Source organism: Schistocerca nitens, chromosome 8 (genome assembly GCF_023898315.1).
Source record: "Schistocerca nitens isolate TAMUIC-IGC-003100 chromosome 8, iqSchNite1.1, whole genome shotgun sequence".
Lineage (NCBI taxonomy): Eukaryota > Metazoa > Arthropoda > Insecta > Orthoptera > Acrididae > Schistocerca > Schistocerca nitens.
In genome coordinates, this window is record NC_064621.1 from 463643207 (window position 1) to 463658821 (window position 15615).

Here is a 15615-nt window from a genome sequence, read left to right on the forward strand (position 1 = left end):
AGGTGAATAAAATGGGCTCAGAACTGTAAATCATCCCTGGTCACATCAAATGTCAGAAGACTGAGGCTCGCAGAAAAATGTAATCGATTTGTCAAGACCAAGAGACAGTGAGAAATGAACTCAACATTATCAAATTACGGGAGACTTAGATACCAGAAGTCATATGGTCCCTGAAGTGAAGCACTCAGAGCCCTTACAAAATTGCTGTTGAGGTACTGTTTGCCTGGTACTGTCCTCTCCGGTAGGGTTGGAAAGTGAAGTCAGTGGTGCGTAGGAGTGTGTTTATAAGTTACACCTTACGCAGGCGACCAACGTGTGGGAATGGCAGGTGCGTGGGCGTCTGAGGTCGAGGTGGGGATCATGGGAGGAGATCGAGGGAGAGGGGGTGGAGAGCAGAGAGACATTTTGGTTTCGTGGAGGAGAGAAGCGGGGCCGGAGTGGGGGAGGCGCCGCGAAATTAAAGCCTCTTCCAAATCGGCGTCGCCCGTCGACGTCGGAGTCGCGTCGGCGCCGGCCGAGTTGCTCCTCCCCCTCCCCGCCCCTCTTTTGAGGGCGGCGCGCCCATTTTTGGAGCGGCCTGCCGGGCCCGCCCGGGCCTTCTCCGGTGTTGAGCAGTGCGCCCCAAGACGCTGCGTCGGCCGCCACTCGCTTGTTCGTCCGCCCCGGCACCGCCGCTGCTCTGGTGAGTAACAGGTGTCTTCGCGCCGCCGCCTAACCAGAGGACCTCGCTCCTAACAGCCACCGCTAACCGACTTCCTCCCCGCGGCGGCGAGTTCTGCGCAAAATGTCCAGCCTCGCTCTGCACGTTGAGGATAACGTGTTCCGCCGCCGAGGAGTAACAACAAACCACGTAGCTGTGCGGCCCAGCGCCAGACTAACATACACATTTCCTATCTCCTTGTGACAACGTGCCTGACGGAAGAGCAAACTAACTTGAGACAATAACATAGACGACTGGTCATAATGAATGTGAGGCTGACGGGTGCTTCGCCGTTTAGTTTCTAATCATCTGCTTCCCCAATTTGAAGTAAGTACCACGAAAGCAATCCTTCGGGCACCAGAATGAGCGGAAGTTTCATGATTTATCACCTGCAGAGTGACATAATGTGAAAACAAGATATGTGTTAATGCCCAATTGTGCCTGAACTAGATAGGGAAGAAGCCACTTAACCACGAAGTCCAGTTGATACAACCTAAATTTGATGGAGAAAGTGCAGCCGAAGATGATATAATGGAGAACAGTGATGTCTCTTAGTGCGAGTGGAATTCGGAAGACGAAGGCGAGAATCAGTGTGGTGTGCAACTTACGAGTGGTAGCTAGGCTCTAGTATTAAGGTCGAATACTAACACCGTCGGAAGTGGTACGTTAAAGTGCCTGCAACGAGGATTAGCGGACGATTAGATGTACCTCAAGAACACTCTCCGTCCGAATAGGCCTCGCAAGTCGCAACGGTACCGACCGACCGCCGTGTCATCCTCTGCCGGTAAGCGTCACTGGATGCGGATACGGAGGGGCAGCTGGTCAGCATACCGCTCTCCCGGCCGTTGTCAGCTTTAGTGACCGGAGCTGCTACTTCTCAATCAAGTAGCTCCTCGATTGGCCTCACGAGGGCTCCCAAACAGATCTCGACGGTCGCCCATCCAAGTACTAGCCAAGCCGACAGCGCCTGACTTGGGATCTGACGGGAACCGTGTTATCACCGCTGCAAGGCCGTTGGCACTGTATCTGAAGAGCATTTCTCATACTACTTGTACCAGTAACACCAGTGTCATGCTGTAAAACAGCCCTAGCACACTATGCTGTTAGAAGCAATATAATCTGCTATTCTAGTGCTACTACTTTGTATTCCCTGCGACGAATTTTGACGCAAGAAAGGGCATCTTAAATATGTTACCCATCAGCTAAGTTGTTTTACAAACAAAAATTAGATTTTGTTATGTCCAAGACAAGTGATAAAGGATGAAGAGCCACTAGAAGATCATAACCTGTCATCCTTCATGTACTATGTACTATTGTTAAGCGGTGAGGGTTTTATTATGTCTACGATAATATCAACATAGTTTCCATTCTACCACTAATATTATAATTATTTAATATAAATACCCTAAAAGCTATAACTGATAATAAATTGATCATAAAAGTATCTAAAAATCTGCAGACTCTTATGTACGAAAGAAAAAATATATTTAGTTCGCTGCTTCTTATGCACACTGCTACCTCGCTGCTGCAATATAAGTAATGTGGAGCAGTGACGTACATTGCCTAATAACGAAGAGCACAGGAAGAAAAGTACAGTTTCTAAAAGACTAAACACCAGCTCAAGGAGGCAAAGAAGTGGCAGACGCGGCGTTTATCCAATCGCTACAAAGCATTTACCCGCAGTATCTGAAAATTAGGATGCGATAGCGTCACTATGTAACTGTGCACATGAAGCTGACGATCAGTGACAAGTTAAATTTGACTGTATGTAACACACACTGTGCTGATATTGTGGATCACGTTTGACACGTCTTCGCTGCTTGTCGAAACAGGTCAGATAAAGGGCATAAATGTCCGAATTCTACAGCAGTAAATAAAAAAATAAGATCAAAGAAATCATAAACGTACAGTTGGTCTACAAACACTATCCCATATAATTTGATTATCATAGCGATATTAAGACAATAAAGGTACCAGAAATGATGAAACGTACGCTGAAAATTTGTGACTTGCGGGCTGTCAAGACGTTCAGTCTCATCGGCGAGTTTGGGGAGTAAAGTTAGCGCAAATCTGGAAATGTTTCTCCCGTACTCATACGCTGCAAGCTCTGACAGAGATTGAATTCATAGAAATGACGAGAATGTTATCTGATATCTCAGCGATAACTGTATCTACGTATTCAAAGTATTTGAAATTCTGCCTTGAATATTCCTATAGCGTATAGAGCACCCTACGTGGATAAAATCACAATAAACATTTACTATGCAGCGGAGTGTGCGCTGTTTTGCAACTTCCAGACGGAGTAAAGCTGCCTACTGGACGGATGTTCGAACCTGAAGCGTTGCCATGCTATTACCCCCTAAGCTAGCCTATACGGCTCACATACGACCTCCACTGCTTCAGTTTACCAGTGCCTCTCCTTCGTTTCACTGGTCTGCTGTATACCTTGCTGGAGTTAGCATTACTGACTTGGAGTTCATTCCACCTTGCAGGATTAGGACATCTAAATGCCCAGGTGGACTAGAATTCCTGGCTCCCTGCGTGAAACAGTACTCACATATACCTTGTTGGACTTGCACACCCACATACCTTATTGATTAGCACTCTTGCATACGTTTCTAGAACAGTTCTCCTGTATATTTTGCTAGACTACAACTCTTGCATACTTGCTAGAATGTTTCTCCTGCGTACGTTGTAAGACTATCACTCTTGCATATCGTGCTAGATTATCCATCCTGCATACTTTGCTAGACTAGTATTCTTGCAGACCTTGCTGGACTAGTCCTCCCACATACCTTGCAAGGCTACCACGCTCGCATATCTTGTTAGAATAGCCTCAGGCATACCTTGCTAGACGAACCCTCATATCTTACTGGAGTAGTTCTCCTGCATGCCATGCAGAAATAGCACTCTTGCATGTCTTGCCGGTTAAGCACTTCCGGTACAAGGAAAACAGTGTTCAGAGACGTACAGTTTCTGAGCTACGGGAAGAAGCAAGTTAAAATTATCTTCTAGTGCGCTGTGTCAGCTGCTCTAAGGGGCGATAACAGTTATCTGTAACACTAGTAAATATAACATTTGTAGCAGACTGATGAGATAATAACGCCCAGTGTTAAAGTAAACATCGAACTTGAAGTATTCACGCTCGGTGTTTACATGTTTGCTCCTGTAGCACGACGGTCGCACGTCACCAGGACATGGCACGTTATTCAAATCAAGCCTATGTTTATCTACCGAAACATACTATCCAGTCTATCTCTGTAGCTGTGTGATTATCCCGGCAGATTGATAACCGAAAGGGCCCATGTTCTGGTCGGAGATTTTCTGCGCTCTGGGACGACTGTCCTGTTGTCCTGACATTCACACTGTCGTAACTGACATTCCACTAATGAGATGGCTGTATGGATACGCCCCGAAAGCCAATAAATTATCATACTATCTACTCCGAAAGCTACTGTATAGAGGAAGTGCAAGATTAATCGTCACACTATCCGTCCGTTTTGTTCTGTTCGCGAAAGGAGTATGGGAAATTTGATGCATTCTAGTCTTTCCTAGTATTTTCCGCATGCTCATCATGCAAGTTGTCGAATGGATGCAGTCTAATGAGAGAGCCTCTTTGGTCAGCTGTTCGCACTTTGGCCACCACGGTGTCGGCATGGAGGACGTGGTCGTGGTCAGAGCCGCGGTGCTGGCGCTATCGGGTGTCTGGGACGGCCGGGCTCGCAGAGGCGCTAAAGATAGCCGCTCTCCCGCGTCCGCCTTCATAATAGCCGCGCTTCATACCGGGCGTGGCTGCTGGTCCACGTATGGTTTCTGGCTGGCAGAAACCGTCAAACACATTGCGGCGAAGCTAAACGCTCAAGTTTTTATTCCTTCGTGTTTAGACTCTAATACGTGTACGCAGCGTAGCTAACCGTAGGTGATCACTAACGGTACATTGGACTAAACAGTGTGGGGAGGGTGGCTGCAGGGAGGGGAGGGGATGGGGGAGGAGGAGGGGTAAGGGGTGTAGTTAGACGGAGACTAAGATACAAACTTATTGCTATTAATTTCGAATAAAAGATCTCAGACAGTGTTGGTTACACGTAAAAAATTCATTATAGAGATGTTTCCAGAATGAGATTTTCACTCTGCAGCGGAGTGTCCGCTGATATGAAACTTCCTGGCAGATTAAAACTGTGTCCCGGACCGAGACTCGAACACGGGACCTTTGCCATTCGCGGGCAAGTGCTCTACCATGATGGTAGAGCACTTGCCCCCGAAAGGCAAAGGTCCCGAGTTCGAGTCTCCATATTCATGTGCAACTTTCTTGTGTAGTTCCTTCTTGCAGCACTGGATCTGATGGTCATCGGTGTATCAGATTGAAACCGCTGCCCTCCATTCCTTCCATGTTGCGGGGTCCTACAGCTGTCGTTGCATCTCCCACCTCTGTCGCGAAATGCCACAATATCTCCATTCATCTTCATCCATTCTTTTGACTTGCCCAAAACATCCTAGCTATCTTTCTTCTACTTTATTCGTAATACTATATAGTGCGTCCTTGCCATTTCCCTTGTTTCCTCATTTCTTACGTGTTTAAAGTGGGAAATTCTCAAGGCTCTTCTCAGCTCATCCAGTTTGTCACTGGTTCCACGATGGATTTATATTAATCAATTTCAACCTTTAAACTCGTCTTTCAAGACCAAAGTGCACGGTTTCGTTTCTGGATAGCAGCCCTTCCCTGCTTGATCCGTTGTTGGATATCTCTGTCATATCTACCAACACGTGACAGGTTCAAATGGCTCAAATGACTCTGAGCACTATGGGACTTAACATCTGAGGTCATCAGTCCCCTAGAACTTAGAACTACTTAAACCTAACTAACCTAAGGACGTCACACACATATCCATGCCCGAGGCAGGATTCGAACCTGCGGCCGTAGCGGTCGCGCGGTTCCAGAATGAAGCGCCTAGAACCGCTCGGCCACACCGGCCGGCACGTGACAGGTGCTTAAACTCTTTATACAATTAAATAAGATGTTCGTCAACGTCCAGATTAGTTCCTTCTTCTCTGCAACAAAGTTATTCCGTCTTTTTCGAAACTCACTTTTTGTACTCTTCCAACAACTTCCTAAGCATATGCATACTATTTCGTGCGCAACCTTCTTGAATAGTTTCTTATTGCCATATTAGATTTGGAGGAAACCTGTATATCAGATTGTCAACGCTTCCATTCCTTCCTTCCTTCCTATTAGATTTGGAGGAAACCTGTATATCAACGCTTCCATTCCTTCCTTCCTTCCTTCGTTCCTTGTTACGGGGGTCCTACAACTGTCGCCGCATCCCGCATCTCTGTGGCCAAATGCCTCGATCTCGCCATTCGTCCTCATCCTCTTCAATTCCTCTTCTCTCCATCGCTTCTTCGTATCAGTTAGCCACACTTTCCGTGGTCTCCCTCTTCGTCTCCTTCCAGTGGCAATGACGCGATCCTCAGCATAGAAAAGTGTGTACATAAATTGATTCCCTACTGCAATCCGCATGCCCATGAACTTCCTACACCACAGAATCAGTGCTTTCTATTCACAGATCTTGAAGGTTGTGGGAGACAGACAGCACCCTTGATTCAGTCCTTTAGTTATTCTGAAGGCCTCTCTAGAAATTTTTTTTCCTACTTTAACCTCTTCCCACGTAAAAAGAAGCAGTGTCGGTTTAAATAAATTCACCGAAATAAAATGGAGTTATCACAATGAATTTTTAATCTGTAGGGGAATGTGCGCCCATTTGAAACTTGCTGTCAGATTAAAATTGGGACTCGAGCCCGGATCGATTTCACTCTGTAGGAAGGTACTCATGTGACAGGGTACAGGTAAGTAAGAAATAACATAGACTACAGAAACATTTGACGTGCGTTTCAATGATGCTTGGAATCATGTACAGCAGACGTTAAACACTGAACTTTAAATTCTCAGTCGGTGCCTCATTTGCTGTACGTGACATCGAGCACCATAAAAAAGAGCGTCAATTTTTCCTATTATCTATTTTATTTTTCACTTTTAGACAAATCATTTCACACATTTGACCTTTCCTTTTTCAAAAATTCTCCCAAAAACTTCTCGAAGTGACCTGAATTTAGTATTTCTTTCGAAGGAAGCCTTTTTGAAAGTTAAATACTACACCAATGTAATTTTTATCCCTAAAGGAGTTACATTTCGAAGGGATAAAACTTTTGACACTTCATTTGCCGCAAAGCGTCTTCTGTTCTCGAAATGACGTGAATATATTGTTTGATTCGAAGGAATTTTTATGCGTGAAACACTAGGCCTTGGAGAGATAAACTGAGATAAACGTTTTGACACTTCATTTACATTGTTAGCCGTGAAATATTTCAGTTCCCTCTCAAATCACTGATAAGGTTCTTCTTAATTACCGCGACTAATTTAAAGCAATTAAACTCTTTTTTCCATTTTTAAAAACTAGACCTCATGCTGGCCAGTTTGATATACAAGTTGTCCACATCACACCATTCGTTTGGCTATGAAAACTCGGACAAGAATTTTCCCTCAAATCCCTGTTAAGTTTGCCAATGGTTTTCACAGTCTCTATGTTTATACAGTACCTGAATGTCACAGCACGCTTGTCTGAAGGAACAGACTGTGTTTTATGCGATTCTCAGCTGTTATAAATATTAGAAAAACGTATCGACAGGCTAAATCAAATGGCTCTGAGCATTATGGTACTTAACTTCTGAGGTCATCAGTCCCCTAGAACTTAGAACTACTTAAACCTAACTATCCTAAGGACATCACAAACATCCATGCCCGAGGCAGGATTCGAACCTGCGGCCGTAGCGGTCGCGCGGTTCCAGACTGTAGCGCCTAGAACCGCTCGGCCACTCCGGCCGGCATCGACAGGCTAGAACGGCGGTATTAAAAAAACTATTCCGTCCTCCTGTGGGATCCCAAAGTATGAGCATAGAGGTTAGGGAAAATATGACATACCGAAATTATGGTCGGTCCAGCGGGCGTGCACGGATATACAAAATGGTTAAGGCGACCCCTTACGATAAGCAGGGAATCCAGTTTGGAGTCACGATCGGGCAAAAGTTTTCACGTGTCGTCAATAAAATGTACAGCTGACGTCAATACGTATTCACAATTTGCGAATCTATTTCGCAATTGAGTTTACTTTAATGATCCTAAGTAAACCTTTTTCTTTTCTTTTTTTTTTTTTTGAAAAACTAGCCCTCACGGTAGTCACTTCCCTATCCCATTTGTCCATTCCCTACTCTTCATTCGGCTACGAAAATTCTGAGAAAGCTCCAATGTAGAATTTCTAGGGAGTTTTGTTTCGCTTCGATTCAAACATTTGACCAAGAATACCCTCGAGAAGGAGTACGCGAAGCAGATCTGGTAGAAGTGCGTCACGGTCCTCCCAGTTCCCCGGCCAGCAGTCCCTGCAGACGAGGCCCCGGTGACCCAGATTCTGTTGGGGACCCTGGGGACGGCTGACCTCTTCGGCGGCCTCGATTGCAGAGCTTGCCGCAGGGGAGACAGCGCCGTATAGCCTCGCGAGCCGCGCTGCGCCTGCGTGCAGGCAACCCGGTGAACACTCTCTGCCCACCAGTAACGCGTGTCGTGCTGCGGTGCCCTTACCGCTTTAAGCGCAACTCTGTTACATTCTCCGACGCAGAATATTTCTTCGTACACTCACATCAATTTCCAAGTCAATCTCATACCACTGATTTACATTGAATTAGATTAAACGTGAAGGATCTCAAGTCATCCTATTTACAAGAAAAATACCGAATGTAAGAGAGACATTACAAAGTAATAAGGTAAACATTAATTGGGCACACCATGTACAATATTTCCGAATAATACTCGATAGTAAACTAATATACAAAGATCATATTAATAACAAAAAAGACACGGTAATAAGGCTAATTCATAAACAATACCCCTTTCTTGCAAGTTCAGAAATGAGTACATGTAAATTTCGTACTGCACAAAATGGCAATACCACAAGCAATGTCGTGTGAATGTACCACATGAGGAACGACCAGCTATACGAATATAAGGATACTACAAACAATTGAAAACTGTTCCTTTCGGACTCTTCTCAAGATACCATGCTGGGAACGCACAGTAGATGTGCACAATGAACTTAATATGACAACAGTTCGTGAACAAATAAGAAAGACAAATACGAAAGACAAATAAGAAAGAGAAGCAGGAAGCTGCTAGAAAAGATCGATTGTTTAAAACCAACGTCAAGGCATCTCGAATACGCAGGGTCCTTAGGACCAGAGAAATGGCGTTGGATAAGTGCCCCTAGATCCATTATAAGAGATGATAATTCAATAAAAGACAGACTAGAAATCACCATAGTAGGCCAAATGGGCACTAGCCCATTCGGCTGTTAAAGATCGCCGATAATTAAAAGTATGTAAATGAATCAACACACATAAAGAAGGCCACACCTTAAAAACAGTATTCACTTTGTTATATCTTGCACGATTGGCCAATTTCAGCCTTACAGGCCATTTGCAAGCGTTGTGTACAGAGAAACAGATCCAAGATAATACAAGTACAATTTTTTCTTACTGACATACAAAAACAGTGTATTTTATAACGGACAGCCTAAAAGTGTACTTACAGGTTTCGACGTGCTGTACAATTAGCCTGTTATTAAACGGCGGATATAGTAGATCAAAAACAGAGCACTTAACTCGCAAGCGTCGGAATTAAAATGGGAAAACTTACTGCGTGCGGTAATAGTAGGTAATTACTGGTAAGTAACGGTACAAGCTATTGCAACAGCATAATTTTATCTCTATAAAGAGTTTTGCCGTACTTGTGAGTGGTTTCCATTTACTTTCTGATAAGCAATATAAAATATACCACAACGCTTTCGTTCTATACCAACAACCTCAGTACTTGGAAATATAGCCTTATGTCAAATATTTCGTGCCTTATGAAACAACAAGTTCCGTGGAAACTAAGATATCGAGAAGTAAGCAAATGAAAATTTTCTTGTAATCTCACTGTATTTTATGATAAACGCTGAGGAGTTAATGAAATTTATATGGTGTCTATAAACAAGCCAGCATGAATAATTTAGGAACATAGCAAATGTAGACACCATTATAAAAATTATTTTATTTCAGGGTGACAACAGTCACGGAATAATGCAACGGTAAAATTTCGATTGAAAAGTGGACGATAAACAATGTGAACAGGAAAATAAAAAAGCTTTTAAAATGTAGTGTTACAAAAATGTTGAAGGTTAGAAGTGCTGATAGAATAAGTAATGAAGGGATGAAAGGGTATGGAAACGAATTCTAGAGGAAAAAGCTTTTTATCACAAGTTGACTCAAATAACAGATAGATTGATAGGACATATTCTAAGCCATCATGGAATAGGAAAGAAATTTTTCACCCAGCAGCAGAGTGTGCCCTGGTGTGGACCTTTCTGGTAGACAAAAACTGTGGGCCGGACCGGGATTCGAATCCAATACCTGGCCCTTCGCGGGTTAGTGCTCCACCCACTGAGCTATCCAAGGGCGACTAACAACCCCTTCGGTCAGCTTTACTTCTGCCGGAACCCCATCTCCTAAAGCTGTAAGAACGGGTTGGCAGTCGTGCTTGGGTAATTCAGTTAGTAGAGCATAGGTTCCAGGCTCAAGACCCGATCCGGCAAACAGTTTTAATCGGCCAGGAACCAGGAAGCTCCATCAAGGAATAATTTGCTAATGGTAGGAAGTGTAATGGATAAAAATCTTTAGAGGAAGGCAAAGCCTAGAAAATGCAGTTACATTTCCAAAAAGCAAGTTCTAACCGCTAAGAAAAATGCAGTCGTCCATTTACGTTATGAACAGAAAGTTCGAGCGGCAAAAACTGCCCAGGAGCAGGGAGTGCAAGAAGTATAATCGCGTGCGTTTGGAAAATTATTGTCGATGCATTTTCACTTGGAGGTACTGATTAGTGCTGGAATATTCGCTTCATTTTATCGCTATCATACATAAATATCGAGGAATCGTTTCTCTTTCAGTGCCAACGGCCTTGCACCAGTGGTAACATCGGTTCTCGTCAGATCACTGAAGTAAAGTGTTGTCGGGCTTGGCTAGCACTTGGATGGGTGACTGTCCGGGTCTGCTGAGTGCTATGGGCAATCTGGGTGCACTCAGCTACTTGATTGAGAAGTAGTGGTTTCCATCACAAAAACTGACAACGGCCGAGACAGCTGTGTGCTCACCACATGCCCCTCCGGTCCGCATCCAGTGACGTCTATCGGATTGAGGATGACAAGGCGGTCGGTTGGTACCGGTGGGCCTTCCGAGCCTGTTCGGACGGAGAGAGAGTTTCTCTTTCAGTGCGTTAATTGTGCCGTAAGTTATGCGACAATCAGGGGAAGAAAACTGTAAACGTGAAGAAATCGTTCAGTAATCGTATACAGTGAAGTACGGCATGTTTTCAATGCGTTAAATCATGTCAGTTGTTACCAACCTCTTACACCGATGCCAGGAATAGCATATTCTACAAAAAGATCAGATTACTAGCCACACGAATTCTATTGACTGTTTACTCTCATGATTAAAAACTGACATTTGTTCTGCCGATGCTACAGTAACAGATGGAAAGCTGTTCTACCACGCAACGAAAAATAATAAAAAGGAGTTTGAAAGACGTAGTTCAAGAAGAAAAATTAGCTGATAGTATAAGCAGTTTTGCGGTTGTAAACTTCCTTAATAATACTATCTCAAGCCGCGAACGCCTGTAGGAATGGGAATGAACAGTTTAACCGTTGCCGCCTCCTCTGCGAAGGACCAGCGCCTTGAGTCGTTGCGAGACTTTAACACCGAGTCCTCATCCGGGCTGAGGCGGCGATGATTAAGGCAAGCTGCTTTCTCTGCGCCTCGCGTCGGCGTCTTTCATCGCCTTTCATCGTAAGACCGCCCGACTTTCGAGTGCGCAAAGAGACGGACTGAGTTTAAGCAAAGAGCGCCGGAGACGGCTTCTCAGGCAAACGAAAATGGATGGTTTACGCTCCTCAGCCGCGCTAGTTACCTAATAAGCGCCAGCATCTGAATGCAGGTCCTCTTGGCTGTATGGAATACTAGGATATTAATAGGTACAAAACCTAAAACGATCTCTATTCCAACATTTAGTAAATTACCAAGGGCGTACCCAGGATCTGAGCTGGGGGGGAGGGGGGGGGGGGGAGGGGGGCAGGTCATACTAGTCTCCGGAAACAAGGACTCGAGACAACATACAGCACTTCTTATTAAATAAAACAGTAAACCAGTGAAAAACTGCTTTTAATAAACATTTTAAATACAAGAATGCACTTGTACAATCCGAGAAAACATGCAGCATTTCTTATTAAATAAAATAGTAAAGCCGGCCGCGGTGGTCTCGCGGTTCTAGGCGCGCAGTCCGGAACCGTGCGACTGCTACGGTCGCAGGTTCGAATCCTGCCTCGGGCATGGATGTGTGTGATGTCCTTAGGTTGGTTAGGTTTAAGTAGTTCTAAGTTCTAGGGGACTGATGACCACAGCTGTTAAGTCCCATAGTGCTCAGAGCCATTTGAACCATTTTTTAAAATAGTAAACTAGTGAAAAACTGCGAATATCTTCTGGGGGGGGGGGGCAGCTGCCCTCCCCCCCCCCACCCCCCCGACCCTCGCTGGGTGCGCCCATGTAAATTACCATGATGATTGTGCGCTTATCTTAAAGGGTACAAACACTGTGGTAACAAAACTCTAGGGTTTCCTCCTAACACGTCCTTTTGCTCAACGTAGTGCAGTAACTCGAACTGGCATAGACTCAACAAATATTTGGAAATCCCCTGTAGAAATATTGAGCCACGTTGCCTCTATAGCCATCCATAATTGCAAAAGTGTTGCCGGTGCAGGATTTGATGCACGAATTGAGTTCTCCATTATATCCCACAAATGTTCGATGGGATTCATGTCGGCCGATCTTGGTGGCCAAACCATTCGCTCGAACTGTCCAAAATGTTCTTAAAACCACTCACGAACAATTGTGGCCCGGCGGCATTGCGCATTATCGTTCAACAAATTTCCATCGTTGTTTGGGGACACGAAGTCTATGAATGGCTGCAAATGGTCTGCAAGTAGTCGAACATAACAATTTCCAGTCAATGACCGGTTCAATTAGATCAGAGGACCCAATCCATTCCATGTAAACACCGCACACACCATTTTGGAACCACCACTAGCTTGCAAAGTGCCTTGTTGACAACTTGGGTCAATGGCTTCGTGGGGTTCTGCGCCACATTCCAACCCTACCACGAGCTCTTATCAACAGAAATCGGGACTCATCCGACCAGACCAAGGTATTCCAGCCGTCTAGGGTTCAACCTATGTGGTCACGAGCCCAGGAGAGGCGCTGCAGGCAACGTTCCGTTAGCAAAGGCACTCGCGCCGATCATGTGCTGCCAGATCCCATTAACGGCAAATTTCGCCGCACTGTCCTAACGGGTATGTTCGTCGCACGTCCCACATTGATTTCTGTGATTATTTCACGCAGTATTGCTTGTCTATTAGCACCGACAGTTCTAGGCATACGCCGCTGATCTCCGTCGTTAAGTGAAAGCTGTCGGCCACTGCTTTGTCCATGGTGAAAGGTAATGCCTAAAATGTGGTATTCTCGGCGCACTCTTGACCCTGTGTATCTCGAAATATTGAATTCCTTAACGATATCCTAAATGGAATGTCCCATGCCTAGCTCCAACTGCCATTCCGAAATCAAAGCCTGTTAATTCCCGTCGTGCAGCCATAGTCGCGTCGGAAACCTTTCCACATGAATCATCAGAGCACAAATGACAGCTCCGCCAATGCACTGCCCTTTTATAACTTCTGTACGCGATACTAGCGCCGTCTTTATATGTGCATATCGCTATCCCATTACTTTCATGTTCAGTCCAGCCGATTATAGATGTTAACTCATTCCACTTTTCTCTTATTGATTCGTGGAGACGTAGGAAAAAAGTATTAGGGCTACAATTTTGCTTCCGTCGTTTTACAATAGATGGCAGTAGCGGCAGCTGGTGATGCAGGTGGTAGGTCATAAGCGTCAAAGAATAACTTATGCATTTGTAAATATAACGCCATCAAAATGTTATTCGATTTGTGATTGTATCATACAGTTATTTTAGGTTGAATGTGTCACCTCAGGAACCAAATTCTCCTAGTTTGCTGGAGGCTTTAATGTTCCCTTTTAACATGATGAAAACTGTGCCTGAGGATCATAAAATTATGGATGTGACCTATTGTGAGGCTCCTATCACTGAAAGAATTTGTAGAGAATGGTGTCAACGCTTCAAGAACGGTGATTTTGATGTCTAAGACCGAGAAGGCGGTGGAAGAGAGAAGGTTTTCGAAGCTACTGAAAGCGACGGAAACAATTCTAGGAGATCGTTACCGAAAGCAGTTGATGCGTTTGAGCCGAGCACTGAAAGACAAACGACCAAAGAACAGAGATCGACATGGAAAGTGGTTTTGCAGCGTGGCAGTGCTGAACACTAAGTCGCAAAACCTGTCAAAACATATTTGGGAACGTTGAAATGGAAAGTTCTACCCCACCCGCCGTATTCTCCAGACATTGCTCCCTCTGATTAACACCTTTTTCGATCAATGACACACGGCCTGGCTGACCAGCACTTACAGTCATATGAACAAGTGCAACATTGGATCAGTTCATGGATCTCAAAATACACCCAGTTCTTCACCGTGGGATTCGTAAGCTGCCCTATAGATTTGGGAAAGTAAATAATTTGTAAGTTTTTCAGAATAAAGGCTCGAACTTGGAGAAAAATGGGTGGGAGCAAAGTTGTAGACCTAATAGTTTATTTTATTACTAAATGCTATTCTCTTATAATTTTTCTCCGGTCAGCTGCGTATATTTTTTATATATTTACTATTGATTTCGAAGCAACTGCTTCTTCATCTTGTGGCTCTTTTGCATTGTGGTCGATGTGACAAACTGGAAGTGGCATATAAAATCGATTGAAGTGCTATTGGTGCCAGAAGATGAAGGTCCAGTTGCTTCGAAATCGAAAAAAAGAAGAAAACGATAAAGAAATATGAGTGGAGAAAACTCTGTATCGCTAAACGGCTAACACCAAAGACAAGTTGCAGTTTGCCTATCTAATGGCTTCCAGTGGCAACAAAAATTTGATTTTCAGTATTTCATATGTCTATTGATCGAATTCTAGAATTTAAAATGCTCTCATAATCTACTCATAAAGAGGTATAACCTTAACTTAAATATCGAAGTTAGGAACTGTGGATATGTCTTGAGGCAGGGTAAATCGGTGCACGCAAATTACCCAGACTATACTCATCTTCAGTATTTCAGAGCAGCTATCGACTTTCAACAGACTTTACACATAGTTACAAGCCTTCTCGAAACTTCTTCTCTCTGAAACCCTCACAAAGTAGTTAAATATCACTTACTACGTTTTCGTTGTGTGTGTAACAAACTTCCGCATGCTACCATAGACTATCATATGTGAGTTTAAACTACGGTAACTCTTTACGGTTGTTTTTCTAGTCTATAAACCAGAAGCACTGAACCATCTAGAAACTGTGTGAGGATATATAAAGGGCCGTGCAACCTACGGAAAAGAGCTGTTGTTGGCGGTGGTAAGTTTCTATGGGACCAAACTGCTGAGGTCATCGGTCCCTAGGCTTACACACTACTTAATCTAACTTAAACTGGGGGGGGGGGGGGGGGGGGAAGCCGCGCGAACCATGGGAAGGGGCCTAAGACCGCACGGCTACCCCCAACGGCCAAAAGTTCTATTCTACATAGCTATCCTTCTGTCTATTACTTCCAGATACAGTATTTATAGAAAAATTAAAAACAATTAATGTTTAATTCTGATTTTATTCGAAACAGAGGGGTGTTGCAAT

At 44.3% G+C, this 15615-nt stretch overlaps 1 protein-coding gene across 2 annotated transcripts in view; it reads left to right on the forward strand.

Annotated features, from left to right (window-relative positions):
- The first annotated feature begins 525 nt into the window (after nt 1-525).
- LOC126198493 (tropomyosin-1) overlaps nt 526-15615 on the forward strand; it is a 112626-nt gene continuing 97536 nt past the window's right edge. The window contains exon 1 of one of the 2 annotated variants that reach the window (XR_007540080.1): nt 526-682. The gene's annotated coding sequence lies outside the window, so the exon portion shown is untranslated. The remainder of the gene's footprint in view (nt 683-15615) is intronic. The other variant, XM_049934868.1, reaches the window with a different exon arrangement.